General features: G+C 36.1%; 1 long non-coding RNA gene across 1 annotated transcript in view; it reads right to left on the minus strand.

The window, feature by feature from the left end:
• Positions 1 to 330: 330 nt before the first annotated feature.
• The window catches only part of LOC121140350, a 15,209-nt gene continuing 952 nt past the window's right edge, over positions 331 to 14,587 (minus strand). Inside the window, exons 1-2 of the long non-coding RNA XR_005877140.1 lie at positions 6,021 to 14,587; positions 331 to 497 (exon numbers count right to left, since the gene is read on the minus strand). The exon at positions 6,021 to 14,587 is cut by the window's right edge and continues 952 nt beyond it. This is a non-coding gene — a long non-coding RNA (uncharacterized LOC121140350). The remainder of the gene's footprint in view (positions 498 to 6,020) is intronic.

The raw sequence follows: 14,587 nt of genomic DNA on the forward strand, positions 1-14,587 counted from the left end.
ACATGTTCACAGCATAACACATTATGATAATATTCTATGGAAAATGGTCCTCTTGACATTATTAAATGGCGTACTTAGGATCACAACAGCAAATACAAACATACAAGGAAAGAAGAGCAAGAGTGTGCCCAGGGAAGCTCAAAAAAATAGGCAGGTAAAGGGGAGAAAAGGAATGCAAGTATTGATAGTCTATATAAACTTCTAGAGAACTCACATGAAAATCAAGTTTTCCTTCATTATCCAGTTGTTTCAGCATTCCTGTTATTTAAATGGAATAAGTTAAACTTTTGTGTCTCTTCAGCAGAAATACTCATTTTCCAAAATAACTACTGACTTTTAAAATATTTATTTTAAAGCAAAATGTACATCATAGTTTTCTGTAAGAAATCAAACTGAGCAAGCCACAGATGGCAAGCCCATAAGTCGCACTCCTCAGTGATCTCCACTCCAATCTCTGCCTCCAGGTTCCTGACTTCCTCTCAGTGACGAACTGTTACCTGGGAATGTAACATGAATAAATAAATAAAACATATCCTCCAAAGCTACTTTTGGTCATGGAATTTATGCAGCAATAGAAATCTAAATAACACAATTTGTTAAGAGTATTGTGCATTCTTCAACATTTTGGTGGGATAGTCTGTGGATAACCATTAAGTTCACTTGATCTACAAAGTTATTTGGTGACTTTTTTGTCTAGAATACCTATATATTGACTAGAGTAGAATATTAAATTCACCCCATTACTGTGTTAGTGTCAGTCTATACCTTTATAACCCACAGTGTTTGTTTCATAAAATTAAACATGTTGATGCCTAGTACATGCATACACAGAACTGAAATATTCTCTTGGTGGATTACTCCCTTAATCAACATTAAGTGACTTGCTTCATCTCTTCTAAATGATTTTAGTTTGAAGTTTATCTTGTCAGATTAGAGTTAGTATTAGTGTTGCTACAGCTGCTTGCTTGTTCGGCTTCTTTATTTGGAATACCTTTTTCTCTACTTTCATGAAACAATGTGTTTGTATTTGCCGGTGAGATGCACTTCTTGTAGGCAACAAGTGGGTGCATCCTGTTATGGTAATTCAATCTCCTAGTCTGTCTTTTGATTGTGTAATTGAGGCTATTAACATTCAGCATTATCTAAAAGTATGCATTAATACCTTCCATTTTGTTGTTTTCGAGGGTTTTGTACTTTTCTAATCCTTTTTTGCATAAATTCTACTTCAGTGTGTTTGATTTTATTTCCTCCATAGTTTCATAGATATGTTCATATTTCACTTCAGTGTATGAGATTCCTTCAAGGACCTTCTGTAGTGTTGACTTAGTGGTCAGGAATTCTTATAGTTTCTTTTTATCAAGGAAAGTATTGTTTTTTCTGTTTCAACAATGAAGCATGAAGGAATTCTTATAGTTTCTTTTTATCAAGGAAAGTATTGTTTTTTTCTATTTCAACAATGACGCATGCTTTAGCTTTATTGAGTATATTGCTTTAAGTTTGTAGTTATGCATACATTTATATGTCCTCCTGGCTTTTGGTTTCCCTTGAGAAATCTATTGTATTCTGAAAGGTGTGCCTTTAATATGACTTTGTGATACTTGAAATTTTTCATATTCTTTCTTCATTATGTATCCTTAGTGTTTAATGATCAGATGGCATGGGGAGAATGTTATTTTCTTGGGGGGGGTGATCTTATTTGCTCAGCATTCTAAATGCCTCCCATAGCTGAATGTTAACACTCATCTCTTTTCCAAGATTTGGGGAAATTTGTTCAGTGATTTTCTTTATATAACATCTTTTTATGCCTTTGGTTCAATTTCTTCCATCTTTTATGCCCATAATTCATAAATTTTTGTCTTTTAGTGATGACATGATACAAATTTCATGTTCTGTTTGTACTGTATTATTATTTTATCTTTATCATTATATGAGTGTTGTAGCTCATCTAAGCTGTCTTCAAGCCCTGATAATCTGCCTAGCACCTGATCCAGTCTACTAATGAGACTTAACAAAGACTTTTTAAAAAATTTAACTTATTGAACTTTGTATTTCCAAATTTTCAACTTTTTAACATTTTACATATTTAGTTTTGCTTTTAATATTTTGTATTGATACTTTTAATTCAGTTAGCTGTTTTCTCTTTGAAGGAGTTTATTCTTTCTCTGTTTGATTTTGTTGAACATTTGTTTAAGCCTTCTTTTGAATTATTTATTTAGTTTTTCATCCAATTCACTCTCATTGGAGTCTTTCATTGTGGAATTAATACTTTTTGTAGGAGCTATATTTCCTTGATTTTTTAATGCTTCCTGTATGTGTACATTTAGGCACATTGCTAGTAGGTTGGTATTTGGATTATTTTTTCTTTCTTTTTATTTTTTCAAAAATTGAAATTAAAATGAAATTATTTATTTTCTTTCTTGCAGCCTCCCTTGCCTTTCCTTAGTCCTGATCAAATTTATGACCTCTACTTCTTTGTTGCTATATATATACATGTGCACATACTCACAAACACACATATCCATGCACAAGTATTTGAATACAACTTGTTATTATCCATTTGATTTCAGGACTGACCAATAGGTATCCTATACCAATGGGGGCAGGTCATCTTGAAGACTATTTCTCTTACTTTCAGATTCCTAGACTTAACAAAGACTTAGTCACTGTCGTTTTTTAGATTAGGAATAGAATCCTGTGAAATTTCCTATTTGCATATTAGTATATCTATTGGTGGGGTAGTCTTTGATTGGAAGCATTTGCAATGCTCAAGTTGGACTGGGTTAGAGGGTTGAGGTGTTTATTCTACATGACTGTATATGGAGTTTAGTAACTAATTCCTAAACCTGTGTACTTATGGCACCAGACTCTATGTATAGTGCTTTCTGAGCACAGTAAACCTAATCAATATTTTCCTTAGGAAAATACAGTAATAATCAAGTCAAAACAGGCACACATTCAATCCCAATAGTTTTGTGGGAATTAAACAAAGATAGTGTGATCAGTAGTAACATATTCATTAATTAGGATTTGTATGGAAAGGAAATAAGCAAAGCTGGAGATAATGTCCAGGTCCTAATTATCTTGACCTTCCTCTGTAGACCCGGCTGGCCTTAAACTCAGAGAGATACACCCTCCTCCTCCTCTCAAGTGCTTGGATTAAAGGCATTTGCAACCACACCCAACCAATACTCATTTTGAATAAAAACCTTTCCTTGCCTAAGTTTGAATTTATTTTTTATTGCTACTACAATTATTTAAGAATTCCTAATCTATATGAATTTATTTGCAAGTGAGAAAAACTCCTAACAGTTACTTTCTTATCCTAACAAAAATTTAGTAGCATATTTCTAGTGATGCTAATGATACAATGAAGCTATTAACAGAAAAACACAATATACATTTTATTACTAAAGAATTCCTTCCTCATTACCACAAACTAAATGTCTCAACCTTATCAATTGTCTTTCTGAATTTCATTTGCTTAATGAGCCAGCATTTACTTTTTCAGCTACCATGTTGGGAACCCTATTGCCATAATCTTTCCTTAGCTTATTCTCCACCATCAATCAGACACTTACTCAGAGGAGTAGATGTCTAACTCACATTTCTACCCTTGTGTTCACATTTCTTCCTTTCCATTCCACAGCTGCTATCCTATTCAAGTTGTCTGAGATACTTCACATCAATTTTACTGTGGTGATTGAATGATCTCTGTTTCAGTGGTAGTCTACTTTCCTCTGTTAGAGTGAATATGGCTTGAGGAAAAACGGATGCATGGCTTGAGAAGAGAATGCCTTCAAAGTGTGGAGTCCAAACAGGAGATTTGGAAGAAGGACTATAAGATGAAGTTTTCGAGAAAACCCTGGGTCTTGCAAGCTGCAAGGGGAGTGGAGGGAGTTGAGTGACAAAGGAAGAGAAAACAAAGAAAAATAATCTCCCACTGATTTATATTAAAGTCTAGAAGTTAAGAATTACCAATGTCATCCTAAGGTGGATACAGAGCCTTACATCTGTTCTTTGTCCCCATTGATTTGTTAAAATACTGAGTGTTGCCTTTGCTTTGGGGACTGTGGGAGCTATTGCTTTTTATTGTTGGGTACTTGTGATCTGGTTGGATGATTCAGTAGAAAAGGAGGCATTTTTTTATGGGCTGGCAGACTTTTTCTCAGTCTGCAGCCCTACTCATACAGTGGTTTGCTCTGATAGGATAAGCCTAACTTCTCAGTCTGGCCAAATTCCATGGAATTAGCATGGCTCCAGGGGTTGAGGCCAACTTCAGTGGCTCTGTCTTCTCCCCAGCATTCTCCCAGGTGAGAATCTCATTGTGGTGAGGAGGCCAATCAGGTTCTGAGGCAAACTTCCAGCATCAAAGAAGCATCACATTTTGCAGCACTCATATTTTTAACCACACCATTCCCTTTTCTAGAATACCATCCTTTCCTAAGTGTCCATTTCCTATTGTATTTTAAGCTGTTTTCAAGTACAACATATAATTTATGGTGAGATTTTTTTTTGGTGGGGACACTCACCTTCTAGTATAGTTGAATTTTGGTGGGAGATATGGCTAAATGTTTCTTCATTGATAAAATCTACTAAGTATGTACATATTAATGTCTGGAATCCAGACATGTGGTCACCAGTTAGAAAATAATGAACTAGATTTTTCAGTTTTCTGTTTGTTAGAGATGACAATGTGACTGTTTGAAAGTGAAAAGGAATTCAAGCTTCTGGGTGGTATTGTGAAAGTGAATGAAAAGAGGCATGGACAGGTCTGACATTTCTTCTTCTATTCCTATTGCCAGCAAGATGGGTAACTTGAGGGCAGGATCTGGAACACCTATAATGGCTATGATACAGAAATTGTACATTGCAGGAGGCAGAGGTAACTTTTCAGGTATGTATCGCTTGTGGTTGGACTACTACTGGGAAAGGATAATCTACTCCATTAGCTCTGTTATTTTGGCATTTGTGACAGGGCATGAATTTTATATTACTGTCCTCTCAATAAACTCTTCTTGAGTGAGAGAATGAGGGCCTGTCATTGAACTTAACCTATTTTATTTTAGCATAGTTTGAAGACCTTGGAATTGCATAGTTGGCAGAAAGTTAGAATTTAGAAATACCTCTACTCTTTTCATAAGATAGTTGTTGATTTGAACATTGAAAAAGTTATAAATATACATACCAAATCAGATTTCAAATGCATGTTCCTAGATTTCATAGAATCTCATGTGATATAGCAAACTTTGGCTCACCTTCTACTGCAACCCCAAATGGAATGACCCAAGTCACACATGTATCTTTGGATGGTGAATGCTCTCTCAAACTCACCAGTCAGGGCTGCTTCTCTTAAGTGCGCATGATTTTGTGACCCTGCCATGAGGTGTTCCCATAAACAGACTTTTACTACTGATGAATACCTATCAACACACACACACACACACACACACACACACACACACACACACACACACACCATTGAAACAGCCAAAGCAAAACTTTTACTGGAATTACCTTCTCTTATGAGCTATTTCAGGTCAGGAGCTAATTACCCTTTACCCTTTGTCCTTTCCATTCACATTGGTGAAAACACACTGCTAAGCTGTTTCCTTCCCTCTAATCTAATTGAAGGCAGACATAGGGGCATCTGCATTGGTTACTCTCCCCGAGCGGGTCTCAGTATAAATAACCCTTCCATACAGGCACAGATTTTCTCTCTGCTATTTTCAAAACATTTTCCTGGAAGCCATGTTGCTTGTTTCTATACACAATAAATAGAACCCATTAATAATAAGAATCCAATACCAGTTGTCATAATTGGTAGAAAGTAATCTCACCCTTTGCAACCAAATAAACTATTCTGGAAAAAAATAAGCATGTTACTTGATTTATGATTTACTTTTTTGTGTGATGCATACTCACACTCCAAGTAATAATGTGTTTCTGGAAATTAGTTTTTAAAAATAAATTTACATAAATGTTTTTAAGTTGCCAGTAATTAAAAATAACAGAGGTCTTACCTTCACAAAAAGAAGTAGAAAGGAGGCATGATAATTGTACGTACTATACAGGTGTCTGAAATTTTACTTCATATATAGTACATAAAATTAAAATATTGATGCTTAGATGATTCGTTGAGGAAATTTGAGATACTTTAAAACTGTGAAAAGATAAAATGAAAACTTCCAGTTAAAAATAAGACTTCCCATGAAGTACATAAATATGTTATGGAACAATACTATAGATAATATATATTATTTGTATAGGAAAGCATCTTTACTCATATGTGCTTATGTACTTACAGAAGCTGTGTAAACAGAATGGACAAAATGAAGGAGATCCATGAGAACAAGAGACAGAAAATGAAGGAAAGCTGTAACATTTCATTAAATACTTCCCCTTTGTTTCTCTTTCTGAGTTTCATACATTGCTTGCAAATTTGTAAAAAGTAATTAAAACTACATACAACTTATAGCTTTGACCTCAAATTTTATTTTATGAAATATGCTGTATTCTTATTACATAAAGACCAAAATGTGTCATACACAGAAATAACAATAACATTTTACTCTTAAAAGAGAGAAAACAACTTAGATAGTCAATTGAATGCCATTAACTATAGCAAAGCTACAAATTTTAATGCTGTGCAGTCATTAAAATCAATGATTACGAAGAGTACATGAAATCATGGAACTATTTGAGCCATTCTGGTATATGACAAAGGTGGAATGCAAAATTATTTAACTAGAAATATAATAAGGCAGTTGGAAAATTAGGAAATACATTGTTAACAAAATGATGTTTTAAAAACATGATTAAAAATGAGAGATTTTGATTGCCTTCAAAACCAACCATGTGCATTTTGTAACATGACAAAAACTGTCTTGAAATATGAAGACTAGTTATGTTTTTAAAATTTTTCTAATTTTATTAATTCTATGAGAATTTTATATAACATGCTTTGATCATAGTCAGCTCCCCTCCCCCAACTCTTCCCAGATCTACCCTCTTTTAATTTCACCCTAAGTTTGTGCCCCCATCCCCCAACAATAAGACAAATTTATGTTGAGCAAATAGTCTTGAATGTATTAGACTATGCTTGACCTACAAGTAGCTATATTCCTTGAAAAAATTAAATTTCTCTCTCTCAATCGCTAACAAATGCCAGAGCTTCTCAGCTATGGATGGGACTTCATACCCAGTTCCTCCTTTCAATGATTGGATTTAATACAAGTCTTGTGCCTTAGGCTTAACACAAATCTTGTGCACACTGTAACACTCACTGTGAGTGCATATATGCAGCTTCCCTGCTGTCTTCAGAATACCCCATTTCCTGGTAGCCATCTACTGCTTCTGACGGTCAGAAGCTTCTGACCCTCCCTGAGCCCTAAGAAGAGGAAATGGAGTACATATATTCTGTTTAGGGCTGAGTTCTGAGGCAGATTTATTCTTTAGCATGCTAGAGATTAGGCATTAATATACTTTAGCCAACTTTAAACTTATCATCAAATATACCTATGAATTAATGTTCAAATGAGAAAAAAGTGGAATTTTGAACAGTCACACCTACCTCTTCTGCACACATAAGTCATTATGAGCTACTATATAAAGAGCCTCACCTTTTTCTTGTCTGAGGAGTGGGAACTTCACGTTCCTGGGGAATCTGTTTAGCAATAGTGAACTGTATCTTCCTTGCTATCAAAGACACCGTCACTCCAAACTGTTAAACATTTTTTTGTTTGGTAGTTTTTGTCTTTCTATAACATTCTTAGTGGGGCCTGCTTGCTTGTTTTCCCATTCTTTCCTGAACTTCATCTGAGACCCAGTTTCTTTCCCCATGGGTTCTCACCTCTCTCTACTTTGCATGAGAACATTTATTCTTGCTAGATGTTCTTATTCTGATGATTGACAATTCAGTGAGAATGGATGATGCTTTGGGGAATCTTGACAAGAGTTAGTCTCTGTAGCCTTGGTCTTCTCATACCTCATGGTTTCTGCCTTATGGGACTTCTAACTTGCTCTACACCCACAGAATTCAGAGTTTTTGTCTATTGGTAATATATTTTTTGCCCTGAGCATTCTTTTCTTCATAGCTATTCATTTATTTGAGTGTTTTTTGCAATGTAAGCTAGAGATGGAGTCATAGTGCCAAACAATGGGATTATAGCTCTCCACCAGGAGAACATGTCCACTTGGCTGGGGTGGAGTCATAATTCCAAACAATGGAATTAGAGATCTTCACCAGGAGAAAAGTTCCACCTGCAGATATCTCTGTTTGTGCTTCCATGAGAAAACTGTGAATGACAAGGTGATTAAATACTCAGGAATTCTATTTTTATTGCCACATCCAATTTCAGTTTATGCCAAGATGTCTAAACAATGTTCTCAGTTTAGATATGTAATTTTAATGTCAATTGTTCCTTCAAATGACTAGTATGCTTATTAAGAATCTTTTTGTACTTACAAAAGTTGCCATATTAACTTCTTTGACCCTTCACATTTTGTCATTTACAGATCTTTATTCTTTTCAGGTGTGTTAAACTATTCATATGTTAAAATATAAAGACTCATTCTGGAACTCATGCATATTATTAAGTGTTAACTAAATCAACTAAATACTTTGCTGCTCCTGGCTGATAAGCAATCATTTTGTTTATATCCAAATTAAATATTTTACTCAATGCTATCCTGACTTATCACCTAGAAAGCTCTGGATATCTGTCAAAGAAGGATTGTCTCTTTCTGCCCCTCCATGAAGGTGTAGCACAGCAAATCCTTATCTCTCACAACAGACTGGGCAAGAAGATCCTGCCAGAAACAATGTCCTTAGTTTTAATAGCACAGCATGATGCTGTCTTAATACGTGGGCTCTGCTTATTACTACTATAAGAAGTAAAAAGGCACATGTACCAGTGGATATGGTATCAATGTAAGAGACTCACAAGCTTACTTTTCAGTACATAAAGAGAAAGTACTTCTGGTTTCAATGAGCACTAAGGCTGCTTACTGTTCGCCATCCAACCCAGAGACATTCTCCATTAGTGTGATATATTCTTGATTTTTGTTTGTTTTTCTGCAAGGTTCACATTTGCAATTTGAAAGGAAGGAAAACAAATAACCAAGAACATAGTATATTATTTACATATTAGTATAAATTATGTATAAGAGATTTATGAGGAGGCAAAACCAATGAGTGGCAAGTCAATGGAAATTTGCACTTCTAGAGTCATGTAAGTACGTATGCAGTACACCTGGTTTGCTGGGTTTTTGTCTTTGTATAAAGACAAGGTAAAAGAATTTGCAAGACACAATGAAGAAATGCAAATGGAAAATAAGTTGTAGATATTTTTAAGCCTCTAGAACAGTTTTAAGGCAGAATGTTAAGCTTTTGTGTTATTCAAAACCATGTACTATTTATAAACATAATATTAGATATATGTTACCGAATTCAGTTTCTTCTACAGAAATGTGTTCCTAATGCTTGATTCAAAAGTGTTTTCAGACGCAAAGATGGAAAAGAGACTTTTTCCCTTTCAGTAAAATCATCAATATATTCAAGGTTTAACTTTCCTTTCACAAGTGTTTCTGAGTATACCATATGGCCCCAGTTAGATTTGAAGGTTTTCATTTGCTTTTTAAAAATCTGAGTGAAGTTCCCTTTCATAAGCTCATGCATACTAGTTATTTTTTAATAAGCATAGAGATTCTATATAACACCAAATGCATGATTTAACAGGAAGGAATAAAAAATACATGGCAATATAATAATAACTGAGTCACTTAATTAAGATCTCCTTTGAAGCTCAGTCATTAGGGATAGCAGTCATTAGTTTATTAGCTCAAATTGGGTTTGATGCTTTTTTCTTCTTCCAAAAGTGCTGGAATATATATCTGACCAAACCATAAAATACCTGTGCTCTTCTCAGCATCCCTAGATCTGTATCCACAGAGAGCTGCAAGCTTGTCCCTGCCCACAAAGTTAGGATGGAAAAATTAATGTACCGGAGCAAATTTGTGCCAGCATCACTCTGTGGACAGGAAGGGTGTTTGTAGCCTAACTTGGCTTCACTCAAGGGGGGGCACTAAAATTCAGTTCTTTCATTACAGCTTGCCTATGAAAATATGGCTAAAGACCACACTGTGGATGATTTGTACATTTGAATGTGCTTCCTAAAGTTTTCATTAGCAAGCCCTGTTGACTGGAATGAATGAAAAGTTTAAACCAAGACATTATCAGGCCAATATTTAGGAGATGAAAGCTAACTTTATGTGAATTGTGAGCTGCTTTTTCTTAGACCTTAAATTTTCTTGATGAAGCTGGCAGTATGCTAAACTACGCTAGACCAAATTGTTCAGCTAAATAGCTTCCTTTTAAAGTTTTAAAATCCTACATTTTTCAACTCAAATTTTTAATAGGATTCTGCTGTTCTCTGGGGCATTTACTTGTTGTTTTTCTGTACATATCCTCAGTGGAATTATTTGGAAAAGATTGCATCACTACATAAAATATATGAGCTCTAGAAAGCACAGATGCTGGGTATGCAAGGCAAAAGTATTAATATTTGATTCCTTAGTATTAGAAACAAAACTCTCTTTAGAATTACATGATTCCAAAGCTGACATTTAAAAGGATAAGTAGCTCAATGCTCACCTGATATTTATAATTTTATCCACCTGGATAGTCCACAAATATTAATTGAGCATTCTGCATCATTTGAAATTCTATGCCTGACTAACAAACTTCCATTCACATTCCTAAGAAACTGAGAGTCCACATGTAATGAGATATCTACATAGTTCTCTAAAGAGAACTACACACAGAGTCGCAGTAGCAAACACAAGCCCCTCAAAAGACAAAACATAGAGGGAACGTGGAAAGATCAGCAGGAGCTTTCCTGGCAGAGAAAGGAGAAATTCAAAGACAAAACACGACACAAAGAAAGGGCTACATACAGGTGATTTATCTTGAGGTGGACCAGTGGCATGCCAAAATGAGAAGGAAGTACAAAAACTGGAAGTTTTTCCATGTTGTTTATATGTATCTCATCTTTATCTAACGAGTCAGAGAAAGTTTTAATTACAGAAGACTGAAACGTAGATCAATAGCAGCAACACAATTAGAAGAAGTTATGGCAGTAATTTGGGTTGAAAGAAAGAAAAGTATACAAGGAATTGAAGGGGGTAGGCAAGTAGCTCAATTGGTATAGTACCATGCTCAAAACATCGAGTTTGAGCCCCATTACCAAGTTCATTAGGCACGGTGGTATACAATAGTCATCCTAGCACTTGGAATGTGGAAACAGGAAGATCAGAAGTTCAAAGTTGTTCTGGGTGCTACACAGTGAGTTTGAGGCCAGTCTGGACTACATGAACCCCTGCTTTAAAAACCAAAACTAACAACAACAAAAAAAGCAACTTACAGGAAATGCCTGAGGGTAGGTAGAGTGAGAGGAAAGAAGAGCCATGGTTAAAACTGAACAGTGGAAAGACAGGAGGGCGGAGGAGGAAAGAAATATCGACGGGAAGAAGAGTGGTATGCAAGTTTCCATCAGGCGGAATTTAAGACAGAAAAAGTTGTCAATTGCATTGAGTGTGTATGTCAAGGATGACATCACAAAACGGGTGTTAATTGTCTTTGGTTTTCTGGGGAGAAGGGTTTCATTTGACTAAGGAGCAAAATTCAGCCTATGGTGCACTGAGGAGTGAAGGGAAGTTCGATGATCAAAATGGTAAGGATTTTAAAACGCTAAGTTGGTTTATTAAACCGTAAAGTATGGTCACCGAGTGCTTTATTGTCTGGGGGAAAAAAATAAAAGTTTAAGTGTGGGAAAGAAAATGAGAAAAAAAATCCAGACATTCCACAATATTTCTAAGGTGCAAAGAATTTCTTGTCCAATTCGCTAAAAGTTTATTTAAAATTAAGAAATTGGTGATTTTCTGAGCTCTAACAATATGAGAGCTAGTGGTGAGGTCATGAGATGAGGGAAACAGAACAAAGTCAAGATGAAAGGGGGGACACTAAAGGGTTAATGACGTAAAAGAAAGAACTATAGGATAGTTGAAGGATGCTTGAGAGTTAGCATATTAGTAAGGACACTGCCAGTAGCCATGAGCTGAGCAACTCCTGATGAGAAACTCAACACTTTAATTAGAACATCTCCAGCATTTGCTGGCCTGAGACTGCAGGAAATAGACTGCAGGTCTATAGATTGAATTTTACACCTCAACCACAGTTCTCTTTTCAGCCCTGTGAAATCTTCAACTTCATTGTGCCTAGGTGTGTATGCACAGTCTCCACTCCTGTTCAGACTGTTGCCATGAAGGCAATCTGCAATTGTTGGGGCTGGCCCAGTCTTTCTTTTGTTTTCACATCTCCTCCACCTATCACGGTCTAACAGATAGAACAAGTGCTAGGGACAGAGCTAAGATGCTACTGTTTAAGATGTCTGAAGTACTTATGTTTTATTTGAGGTGAAGGTCTAGTGCCATGAACACAATTGGCCAAACTGATGTAGGAGTAAACAAATAAAACCAGAGGTATGTGAACTGAAATGCTGAGAACTGAAGTTGTAAACCTGCCTCCTAAAACAATGGGGTACCTCCTAGGCATTGTCATTAGTAGGAATCCAATAGTGAAATAGGCAAATAACTTTGATAAGAAACAAACAAAATATTAGCTGTGCTTTGAAGAGTCTACATCTGTCCAATAAAGCCTTTCTGCTTGTGGTCGATTACTTTCATGTCAAGGTTAGCATTTCTTTTGTGTTAGTACAATATTCTGAGCACTGACAACCACTCCAGTGACTTCTCAATAAATTTAAGAGGCTAAAATGTAATCTCTGGTGTTTTGGTTCAGAGTATGTATTCCCAACCTTTCAGGTTCCCAGTGGCCCAAGCTCACCCAGGAAATACAAGTAGCTTCCTTTGGTATGCATTGTCTTTTAAAGATTTTTTTCAAAGTCCCTCTTTGGAAAGAAACTTATTCTGAGACTTGATAGAAGCCAGTTGTTTATTGGGGTTGCAGTCAGCAAATGAAAAGATATTTTTATTGAAATCATTATTAGCCAGTTTTGGGCAACTGAACTCTAACTTTGAATGTGGAATCCTTAGTGCAGAGATGAACTCAATGAAACTGAGCCGTGTGACTCTCATCCTGTGCTCTGCCATCTGGGTAGTTCCAAAGGATGTGTGTCTTGTTAAGTTTGCACCAACACAGCATTTCAACCTCTAAACACAGGAAAAGCAACAAGCAGGTGGAGATCAACAAACACAACAGGGAGATTTTAAATTACTAATCAGATGGAAGAAATGTTTAGAAAGAGCAGGCAGGAAAATGGTGTGCCAACTGTTGTAGCCACAAGCCTGAGAAGGTGAGAATGGATGGCAGCCTGCCAAGGAAACCTCAGGACCTGCAAATTCAGCACACTACCACAGACAGAACTGCTGGTATGGGCAGGTCCACACCCATAGAGAAATAATGGCAAAATTTAACCAGAGATCTGTGCAAAGCTTCAGGGTTTGGCTGGTGGAGCTTCCTTGGTTGATATTCATAAGAAAACCTTGTAAGACTATTGACTGGGGGATAATGGGTTGGAGGTAGGTTGGAGAGAGCTCAGTGGTTAAGAGCACCCACTGCCATTGACAAGACAAGGTGGGTGTCTTACAACTGTCTTTTACTGTAGTCCCAGAAGATCTGTGCCATCTCTAGTCCCTGTGGATCCCAGACATAAATGCAGTGCACTTATATACAACCAGGCAAACACACACACACACATAAAATAAAGATAAATCTTTTTAAATGATGTAATGACTTGGAGAGTAGATTTTTAAATCATAAAGGTAAATGGTAGAGTCATGCTTCCTGCACTAAATAATCAGTGGCCTTGCTCAATTTCCTGAACTCTCTTAAACTACTACCTGTCATATTAAAGACAAGGAGGAAAGACAGTGTGTATGTCCACAGTTGTGAATGAACTCGAACTAGAACCTCAGGCAGTTCCTCCTATGACAGAATAGATGTTAGTAATTTTCAGGTAGCATGCTCCTGGCCATTCTTACAGAGGTGAAATGGGATTTCAGTGCAGCTTATATTTTCAGTATTCTCTTACCTGAGAATGGTGAACACTTTTTCAATTGTCTTTTGCAGTGTTTCTTTTGAGAACTGTTCCATCCATTCGGCACATCTATTGATTGGTTGATTCTTTTGATGTTTAATATTTTTAGTTATTTATGCATTGTGGCTAATACACTGTCAAATACATATGTGGCCAAGGTTTCCTCCCACTATATAGGTTGGCAGCTTTTCTCACAGTGCAATAGCTGCTGTACTCATTTGCCTTTCTCAATTTCATTTCCACCCCAGCTTAGAATAGTGATTCCTTCTTGTCTTGTCAAAAATTTGCTGCTTTTTAGGAAAATTAAGATATATCCTCTTTACTTCTTTTAGCTCTAGAACTGGAAAGAGGAGGCGTTGGTCTAAGTGTCTAATCAATTGTTATCAGGAACAAAGTTAAATATTTTATTTTGAACATGTAAGATACTAAATCCATGTTATGAAAGTAGGTAGTGATCTTGGGTGGGAGAGTGT

The sequence above is a fragment of the Mesocricetus auratus genome, unplaced genomic scaffold, assembly GCF_017639785.1.
Source record: "Mesocricetus auratus isolate SY011 unplaced genomic scaffold, BCM_Maur_2.0 Super-Scaffold_100004, whole genome shotgun sequence".
NCBI lineage: Eukaryota > Metazoa > Chordata > Mammalia > Rodentia > Cricetidae > Mesocricetus > Mesocricetus auratus.